The sequence below is a fragment of the Nicotiana tomentosiformis genome, chromosome 2 (assembly GCF_000390325.3).
Source record: "Nicotiana tomentosiformis chromosome 2, ASM39032v3, whole genome shotgun sequence".
Classification (NCBI taxonomy): Eukaryota; Viridiplantae; Streptophyta; class Magnoliopsida; order Solanales; family Solanaceae; genus Nicotiana; species Nicotiana tomentosiformis.
In genome coordinates this window covers 152252487-152262727 of record NC_090813.1, presented here as the reverse complement: position 1 = coordinate 152262727, position 10241 = coordinate 152252487, and the positions used below count along the sequence as shown (strand labels likewise).

Below are 10241 nucleotides of genomic sequence, written 5' to 3'. Positions count from 1 at the left end.
TAGCACATTATTTCTTATCCGACTAATATTCACTCCATCGAAAAATAACACTTGCAAGGATGAATAACCATTAAACCCCTTAATAATCAACATTGCTAATCTACGTTATAAAGTGGTAAGCTTGCCATAACTTCCTTCTTATTCTCCAAGTTATATCACTAATAAAGAGACCCAACCAAGGAAATTATCCCATGATTCTTACGTGTAGACAAAACATCTTAGGTCTTATGACTCATTATTTATATTGGTGCCACCTTGGTGATAGCATCAAGGACAAGGATAGAGTTTTGGAAGCTCCAAGGCCATTTACAAGATCCCAAGGTAAAGAGTTGCACTCTAAGGTTGCTGGACTTCAATGGCAAATAAAGAAGCTTTTAATTGTAGAGGAAGAGCTCAAGCCCAAAGTAGATGAATTATCCAAGTTTTATAATTATTTGGTGATCCAAATTGAAGTCCAAGAGGAGGAAGATTGGGCCACCAAATCAGACCTTGAAGTCCACCAAAGGGGCTCAAAATGAGCTTAAAAGAAGTCCAAAAGGGGGTGTTTCAAAGGGAGCCCAATTGGAGTCCAAATCAATGGCCCAAACTAGTAGTTTTAAGGTCCAAATCTGCCCCAAAGGGATTTGGCCAGCTCCCCACCTAATTGTAATGACTTTTCTTACTCTTTAGTAATCACCCTACCTAATTGTAATGACTTTTTATGCCTTAGCAACCACCCTACCTAATTTTAAGGACTTTTTGTGCCTTAGTACTCCTATAAATAAGGAGTTCTTCTCATTCATTGAGACACTTCATTATTGATTAAGTATATCATACTTTGAGAGTTCTTTTGAACCTTTGTTACTTGTGCTTTGAGATTTATCTTTCAACCTTTACTAGTTCATAGTTCAAGGTAGTAAGATTACTTCTCTATTGTGATATCTTTGATTCCTTTGTGGTATTCTTAGAAGGTGATTAATACTAGTTATTAATTGTTATCTCAAGTTACTCGTAAAGCGGTCAAGATCCGAATCTATTGTTTTAATTTGCTTTTAAGTAAAGGCGTTTGATTTCTTTAATAAATCAAGACATTGTTGCTTTGATCTTGTCAAGGCTATAGAACTTGCGTTCTTGGAAGTTCTTGGAATTCTTTCCTTGAATTTTCCCATATCCTTTATTTTCTGCCCTTTAGTTCTAGTTGCTCAATTCCTTATTGTTATTGCTTTCGCATTTACTTTTTAAATTCTTACTCTAGTTTGGATTCTCGACCTTGTCGTTATCAAGTGGTATCAGAGCGGTTCTATCAAGGTTTCGTTCTTGATAATTCTGGGGATTTCTTGAATAATAAGAGCAAAAAAAAAAAGTTAAAAAAAAAACGAAAATCAATTTTAAAAAAAAAAATTGCTTGCTCTCTAGGAACTTTCTTTTGTATCTAATTTATTTCCAAAAACTATCAAAGGAAACAAGAAGAGGGGATCCCATATTTCAAAGATAAGATAAAAATTCAATTCTTCTTACTCTTTCTAATCTAAATATATAATCATTTCCTTTTTGTTCGTGTCTTGTTTCAACCGAGTCTAATAGTTCTAGGATTTGGTTCTTCTTTCATTTGTTCCCCAAAAATCTACATTTTACTACTAAGAACTTTATACGAGTTGGGTTTAACTATAAATCTACAAAGTATTTCGTTCAAAGGTTATTTCGAGAGAGAGAAAAAAGGCAAAGTGTGTGTGAGAACAATTGAGGAAAAATTCAATTTTCTGATATAGTTTAATTATTTAAGATGTCACATACAGGTAGTGATGATGAACGAAGGGTTCTTCAAGAAGCCGAAATCAAAGCAAGAAATAATTTTACCTTGCAAGCTATGCATCAACAATTTGAAAGGTGAAATTTGCAACTCCAAGAGATGAGGGACACCATTGCTGAGCAAAATGATACAATAGCTGAACTTAGAAGAGAAAATAATGTTAGGCCCCAAGCTAGGAGAAATGTACCCCTTGCTCCCATTGTAAATCAAGAAAACCCAATAGATGATTTTAATGATATCGATTTTGATAGGATGGAAAGAGATAGGAGGGGACAAAGAGGTAGAGTAGAAGATGATAATATAAGCAGTATAAAGATGAAGATGCCATCTTTCAAGGGAACAAGGGATCCAGACTTGTACCTTGATTGGGAGAGAAAGGTTGAAGCCATATTTGACTGTCACAACTACTCTGAGGGTAAGAAGGTTAAACTTACTATTGTTGAGTTTTCTGACTATGCTGCTATTTGGTGGAAAAAGCTTACTAGGGACAAATTGCAAGAAGGACAAGCACCAATTGCTACTTGGGCTGAGATGAAGAGGGTGATGAGAAAGAGATTCATACCATCACACTTTCAAAGAGAGCTACAACAACGCCTTCAAACATTGAAGTAAGGGTCCATGTCTGTGGATGAGTACTTTAAGGTTATGGATATGGCTATGATCCAAGCTAATTGTATGGAGGAAGAAGAGGCTACAATGGCTAGGTTTTTAAATGGTTTAAATAAGGAAATAGCTGATGTAGTAGAATTACAACAATATGTAACAATAGATGAGTTAGTTGATTTGTCTGTAAAGGTAGAAAATCAAAATAAAAGAAAGCAAGCTAGCTCATGGAAAGGTCGGTCAAACACCATCTCCAAGAAGCCATGGTCGAATCAAGAGATGAAGAGTTCTTCTAGACCTCAAGAAGACAAGGATAAAGGTAAATTTGAGAACAAAGATGGAGGTAAAACCTTTAACCCTAAACCTTTTACACCTTCTAGTTCTATTCAGTGTCATAAATGTAAAGGAAGGGGACATATGATGCATGAATGTCCAAGTAGAAGAAACATCATTCTTAGAGAAGATGGAGGATATGAGAGTGAAAAAAGTGAGGGAGAAGAAGAGGGAGATGTGAGTAATGATGATGATATAGAACTACCTAATGATGGCATGATTGGGGTAGTTAGGAGGATTATGACTATCAATTTGGGAAGCAATAGTGAAGAACAAAGGGAGAATATATTCCATACTAGGTGTGGGATAAAGGGAAAAACTTGTTCTATGATCATTGATAGTGGTAGTTGTGCTAATGCGGTGAGTTCATACTTTGTGAAAAAATTGGGACTTGCATGCATGAAATACCCTACTCCCTATAGACTCCAATGGTTAAATGATAGTGGTGAACTAAAGGTAAACAAACAATGCATGATTTCATTCAATGTTGGTAGATATGAGGATGATATTCTTTGTGACATAGTCCCTATGCAAGCTTGTCATATCTTACTGGGTCGTCCTTGGCAGTATGATAGGAATGTTTTTCATGATGGAAGGAAGAATAGATATTCTCTTGAGCTAAATGGCAGGAAATTTACTCTTGCACCTTTATCTCCTTCTCAAGTGTTTGAAGATCAAAAGAGATTAAGGGAAACAATGGGAAAACCAAGGGGAGGGATAAAAAGTGAGCTTGAGGAAAAAGAAAAGAAAGGAGGCCAAGAGTTGGAAAAAAAGAGAGATGGCCGAGAGAAAGAGAGAGAGGGCAACAATTTGAGAGAAGAGATAAAAAGGGGCTTGAATGAAAAAATAGAAAGTCTTGGTGAGAGGAAAGAGGCTAAGGAAATAAAAAAAAAAGAGTTTTTATATAAAAGCCAAATGGTGTTTAAATGCAAGAAAAGAGGGGTTGCCCATAATACTACTTACTTACAAAGAAGTTTTGATTAATTCTGAGTTACTAACTTCTTCTTTGCCAAGTAGTATTTCTTCTCTTTTGCATGATTTTGAAGATGTCTTTCCTGAAGATATTCCTAATGGATTGCCACCTTTACGTGGCATTGAGCATCAAATTGATTTCGTGCCTGGATCACAAATCCCAAATAGGCCTGCTTATAGGAGTAATCCAGAAGAGACAAAAGAGCTTCAAAGGCAAGTTGAGGAGCTTCTTGAGAAAGGCTTTGTGAGAGAGAGCCTGAGCCTTTACTCTGTTCCCGTCCTATTGGTACCCAAAAAAGATGGAACTTGGAGGATGTGCGTGGATTGTAGAGCAATCAACAAGATAACGGTAAAGTATCGCCATCCTATTCCTCGTCTTCATGACATGTTGGATCAATTACATGGATCCAAAATCTTTTCTAAAATTGATCTAAAAAGTGGTTACCATCAGATTCGAATGAATCCTGGAGATGAATGGAAAACTGCTTTTAAGACCAAATATGGGCTTTATGAGTGGTTAGTTATGTCTTTTGGCTTGACTAATGCACTAGCACTTTCATGAGATTAATGAATCATATCTTTAAGGATTTTCATGGAAAATTTGTTGTGGTGTACTTCGATGATATCTTGATCTTTTCTAACACTTTAGAAGAGCATGTAGAACACCTAAAACAAGTTTTTGAAGTTCTTAGAAAGCAACTCTTATTTGCTAATCTTAAAAAGTGTACTTTTTGTGTGGATCGTGTGATTTTCTTGGGTTTTGTGGTTAGTTCTAAAGTAGTTGAGGTTGATGAAGAGAAAATTAAAGTAATAAAAGAATGGCCAAAACCTAAGAGTGTAACTGAAGTTAGGAGTTTTCATGGACTTGCTAGTTTTTATAGGAGGTTTGTGAGAAACTTTAGCACCATTGCTTCTCCTTTAACTGAAGTTATTAAAAAGGATAAGATTTTTACATGGGGAAAAGAACAAGATGATGCTTTTAACTTGTTGAAAGAAAAGTTATGTTCTGCTCCATTGTTACAATTGCCTGATTTTTCTAAATCTTTTGAAATTGAATGTGATGCTTCTGGCAAAGGAATATGTGCTGTTTTGATGCAAGATTCTAAACCTATTGCCTACTTTAGTAAGAAGTTGAGTGGAGCCATATTGAACTATTCCACTTATGACAAAGAGCTATATGCTTTGGTAAGGGCTTTAGCCACATGGCAACATTACTTGTGGCCAAGAGAGTTTGTCATTAAAACTGACCATGAATCCTTGAAATACTTGAAGAGTCAAGGTAAGCTTAGTAGAAGGCATGCTAAGTGGGTTGAATTCATTGAAACATTTCCTTATGTAATTTCTTACAAACAAGGGAAAGAGAATGTTGTTGCGGATGCACTTTCAAGAAGGCATGTCTTAGTTTCTACCCTGACTTCTAAATTGATGGGTTTTGATCAAATCAAGGGACTTTATGCTAATGATGTTGATTTTGGCAAGATTTTTACAGATTGTAAGTTGGGTCCTTTTGAGAGGTTTAACCTCCAAGATGGGTTTCTCTTTAAGGAAAATAAGTTATGTATCCCTAATTGCTCTTTACGTGAAGTATTTGTAAGGGAAGCACATTGTGGAGGGCTTATGGGTCACTTTGGAGTCCCAAAGACGCTAGACATACTTGCTGAAAATTTCTTTTGGCCTGAAATGAGAAAAGATGTTGAAAGAATGTGTGCACAGTGTTTGGAATGTAAACAAGCTAAATCTAAAGTGTTACCACATGGTCTTTACACGCCACTACCTGTTCCTACTTCACCTTGGATTGATATTTCTATGAATTTTGTGTTAGGTTTGCCTAGAACAAGGTATGGTAAGGATAGCATATATGTTGTGGTAGATAGGTTCTCCAAAATGGCTCGTTTTATTTCCTGTTTAAAGACTAATGATGCTTCACATGTTGCTGATCTTTTTGTAAAAGAAGTTGTCAAATTTCATGGTATACCTAGAACTATTGTTAGTGATAGGGATGCTAAGTTTTTGAGCCACTTTTGGTGTGTATTTTGGGGGAAGTTAGGCACTAAATTGTTGTTTTCTACTTCTTGTCACCCACAAACTGATGGACAAACTGAAGTAGTTAATAGAACCTTAGGAAACATGTTAAGGGCTGTTTTGAAACGTAAATTAACTTCTTGGGAGGCTCACTTACCTATGATTGAATTTGCTTACAATAGAACAATCCATTCTTCTACAGGTATGTCTCCTTTTGAGGTTGTTTATGGTTTTAATCCCTTCACTCCCCTTGATTTATTACCATTACCTACTAATGATATTGTTAATCTTGATGGTAGGACAAAGGCTGAGATGATGAAAAAAATTCATGAACAAACAAGGCTTGCAATTGAGAAGAAAAATGAGCAAACTGCCTTGAGAAAGAATAAGGGTCGAAAATAAGTAATTTTTAAACCTGGAGATTTAGTTTGGGTTCACTTTAGAAAGGAGAGATTTCCCTCCAAAAGAAAGTCAAAGTTGCACCCTAGAGGAGATGGCCCATTTCAAGTCCTTGAAAGGATTGGAGACAATGCTTACAAGCTGGACCTACCTGGTGAGTTCCAAGTAAGTGCTACATTCAATGTTGCGTAATGAAAATTTGTAAGCAAATCACTCTTAATTCACATTGCTTGTTGAAAAGATCCATTACTTGTAGTCATAAGCATCTCTATTAAATGGATTTGGAAAGCCTTTTATCAATGTGGTTGTGGGCACCACTTGATTCCCAAAGTGTGCCACCTAGCAATGTGATTAAAGAGTCACTTGATTGATATATTTTGCTGCCACGTTGAGGAGTACTTAATCTTATCCAAATATACTTAATTAATTGGTTAATCTCCCACCAAAAATTAATAATTACCCGATTATTCACATAATTAAGAATTATCTCAATTTACTTAAAATACTACTCACTTTTAACCCACTTTATATATCTTGCTATCATGGTCATGTGGTACCTTGTATGGCACTAGTCCATAAATACGAGGTATTGTAGCTTGGACTGTATTTTATCTCAAAATGTCAAACTTCGACGAAATTTATTTTTTTTTGATTTTCTTACCCTCTCACCTTCACGAATTTTCTTGTCACTTGTTTGAAATAGCATAATACTTATAACCTCAAAATAATCTCATTTCCGAGCTTACGTCGATTAACTTACGACGAAACTTTAACGTACGAAAATGTGGGATGTAACAAAACTAAAGTACCCAAGATTTTTTTGGTGTTTGTTGGACACGTGGCATGTGATAGGCACATGGATTTGGGCTGTGAGTTGTTGATATTGGATCAGGGGCATGCATTGGAAGATTAGAAACATGCATTGGCTCTTATACATATTGATTTGGATCAAGAGCATGCATTGGTAGCTTGTGTTACATCCCATATTTTCGTACGTGGAAGTATGGCATAAGTAAATTGATATAAGTTCGGAAATGAGATGTTACATCCCGCATTTTCGTACGTTTATGTTTTATCGTAAGTTAATTGATGTAAGCTCAGGAATGAGATTATTTTGAGATTATAAGTATTACGCTATTTCAAATAAGTGATAAGTAAATTCGTGAAGGCGAGAAGGTAAGCGAATCAAAGAAATGAGTTTCGTCGAAATTTGACAATTTGGGATAAAATACGGTCCAAGCTATAATACCCGATATTTATGGACTAGTGACATATAAGGTACCACATGACCATGATAGTGAGGTGTATAGAGTGTGTTAAAAGTGAGTAGTATTTTAAGTAATTTGAGATAATTCTTAATTATGTGAATAATTGGGTAATTATGAATTTTTAAGTGGGAGATTAACTTGTAAATTGAATTTTATGGATAATTATTTAAATGAGATTTGGATAAATGTTAGGGGGGACAACATCCACGTGGTATTTATGGAAACTTGGCAGCAAATTGCCACCAATTCATAACCTTAAGTAGGTGGTGGCAACATTTAAAGTTATGTGCACCTTTATATCATTCTTGTCGAAGTATGCTATCTCTAATCCACAAGTTTAGGTAAATAGTGTATCAAATAGTGTTACACTTTGAGAACAACAAGGTACGGATGAAGCTACAACAAGAATCCATACGGGATTGCATTATGCATTAGCAACGTGAGTTTCTTCAACCTTTCAAAATCATTTAAGAGAGATACTTGTATCTTTATAAGATAATGAAAGGAAACATCATCAAATTCATACGAATATGTTATTATGTAATGGCATCATGAATTTGCAAATTCCAAGGGAGCCCGGTACAATCTTTCTCAAGAATATCATACGGATTTTTCCCTACTCCGATTTTGCCGTTACGTGTTTTATCGCGATTGACGTGTGTTAGAGGGATTGTCAAGAGAATCAGCTCAGGTATCTTAAGGCTATCCCTTCTTTATTTTTGGCATGATCCATACGATACAAACGAAATAAGTAAACGCACAATTTTCATAAATGACTCTATTCATAGAAGTACTAGGGGTGTCTATATTTATGATTCCCCATGTGAATTATTATTATATCTTTTGTTTATGGGTCTCAGAAAATACATATTTGATAAAGTTTTTCCGAAAGGCATATTGATCTTATGACATACCGAGAAATCTTATTAATGCATTTCTTATGCACTTCATGCATTTATACATGTACATTGACCCATGACCAGATGGCGTTATATACGCGTATATTATATGTATATGGGATATGGGAAAAGGTTACGGCGTTATATACGCACCACCACCTGATCAGCTGGTATACGTTGATGATTTTCCCATAGTGGCCGAGATGATATGATGCGATGCCCTCAGACGCTTGATGATGTTATGAACGCATATACCTATGCATGGTATGACATTTATACGCATATGCATGACATTATAAATATGAAATGATTTACAGAGCTATTCAGACTTACATGTTGAGTCTTTTACTCCATGTTTCTCTCATGTCTATTGTTTACTGATTTTTATTCCTTACATACTCGATACATTATTTGTACTGACGTCCCTTTTGCCTGGGGACGCTGCGTTTCATGCTCGCAAGTCTCGATAGACAGGTCAAGAGTCTTCCATGACTATCAACTCAGTGGAAGATGTTGGTGCGCTCAATTTGCTCCGGAGTTGCCTATTTGGTCAGTATGCATTAGACACGTATTGATTGGTATGTCGGGGACCTGTCCCGGCCTTATGATATTTATGTACTCTTAGAGGCTTGTAAACATATGTCAAGTATATGAAAGATTGTATGGCCTTATAGGCCTATGTTTGGAATGTACAAATGATCATGCCGGCCTTATAGGCCCGTATGTCACGTGCATAAAATTCTATATCATGTTGGGTTGTCATACGAAATATTACGTTGGTACTCGATTGAGTAAGGTGTCGGGTGCCCGTCATGGCCCATCGGCTTAGGTCATGACAAAAGTGATATCAGAGTAGTTCTGTCCTACGGAGTCTACAAGTCGTGTCTAGTAAAGTCTTGTTTATGGGTGTGTTGTGCACCACGCTTATAAGCAGGAGGCTACAGGGCATTTAGGACTGTCGCTCTTTCTTCTTACTCTAGATCGTGTGGTAGAGCTCAGTTGTAAGAACTCAATTTCCTAAACTCTATCTTATTCATAATACGATGATTCCTACATCTAGAAAGACGGTTGGTAAGGGATTGAATGTGGCTATGGAAAAGTTAAGTCAGAGGAACTCAATTTTGCATGATGCTCATGATGAGTAAATGTGAGGCCTTCAGCAGATCATGTGTGTACTAAGACGTGTAAGTCTCTTGATAAGGATCCTTAAGGCAAGAATATCTATCCACCCTTATGGTGAAAGGCAATGAGTGATTCAGAAGCTAGATACCAGTTTCAACAAGTAAAAGAAGAAAGGTGAAGAAGGGTACGAGATGCCCAGTTAATGAAGATTATCAGTATTTACAATTCAGGCAGAGAAATATAAGCATTTTGAGTTACCTTCAACACTGATATATGTATGTACAATTGGCCACACACATCTCAGTTATGCCCTATGGGAGCGATATGGTTTGAGAAAAGGACGTGATCTCACGATCGGGCTGGGGTTAGAGTAACCCAAAATGGTGAATGAATTGTTTGAGTTAGTTTACATTTCCGAAGGATATTGCAAATGTGCTAATAGATCTCCTTGTGAGACACTCAGATGGTGCACTCTAGAATAGTACAACTAGATATGAATATTAGAATGTTCAAAGATAGGCACTGGAATCCTGAAGGGGTAAATATTACCTTAGTATGGCTCCCGTCCCTAATAGAGAGAGAATGTTAGGCAACCCGAAGAGCTAGTGGATGGAACAAGGGGAGCTAAAAGCAAAAGAATGTCTTGTTGAAATTTTCAGAATAAAGTGATAGACATAAATGTTAGCAGGGAAATGAGAAGAGAATTAATGAAGCATTATGAGTAAGATGTGATACATGGATGAGAATGGAAGAAAAAATAATGACAGTATTACAGAGTCTATAGTCAAGTGAAGGAAAAGATGAGAGATGACATGCCTTGAGACAACAAAAGAG

The 10241-nt window shown here is 36.2% G+C and overlaps 1 pseudogene; it reads left to right on the top strand.

Moving 5' to 3' along the window:
* Nucleotides 1–1791: 1791 nt before the first annotated feature.
* Nucleotides 1792–6298, top strand: LOC117280903 (uncharacterized; annotated as a pseudogene).
* Nucleotides 6299–10241: the final 3943 nt, after the last annotated feature.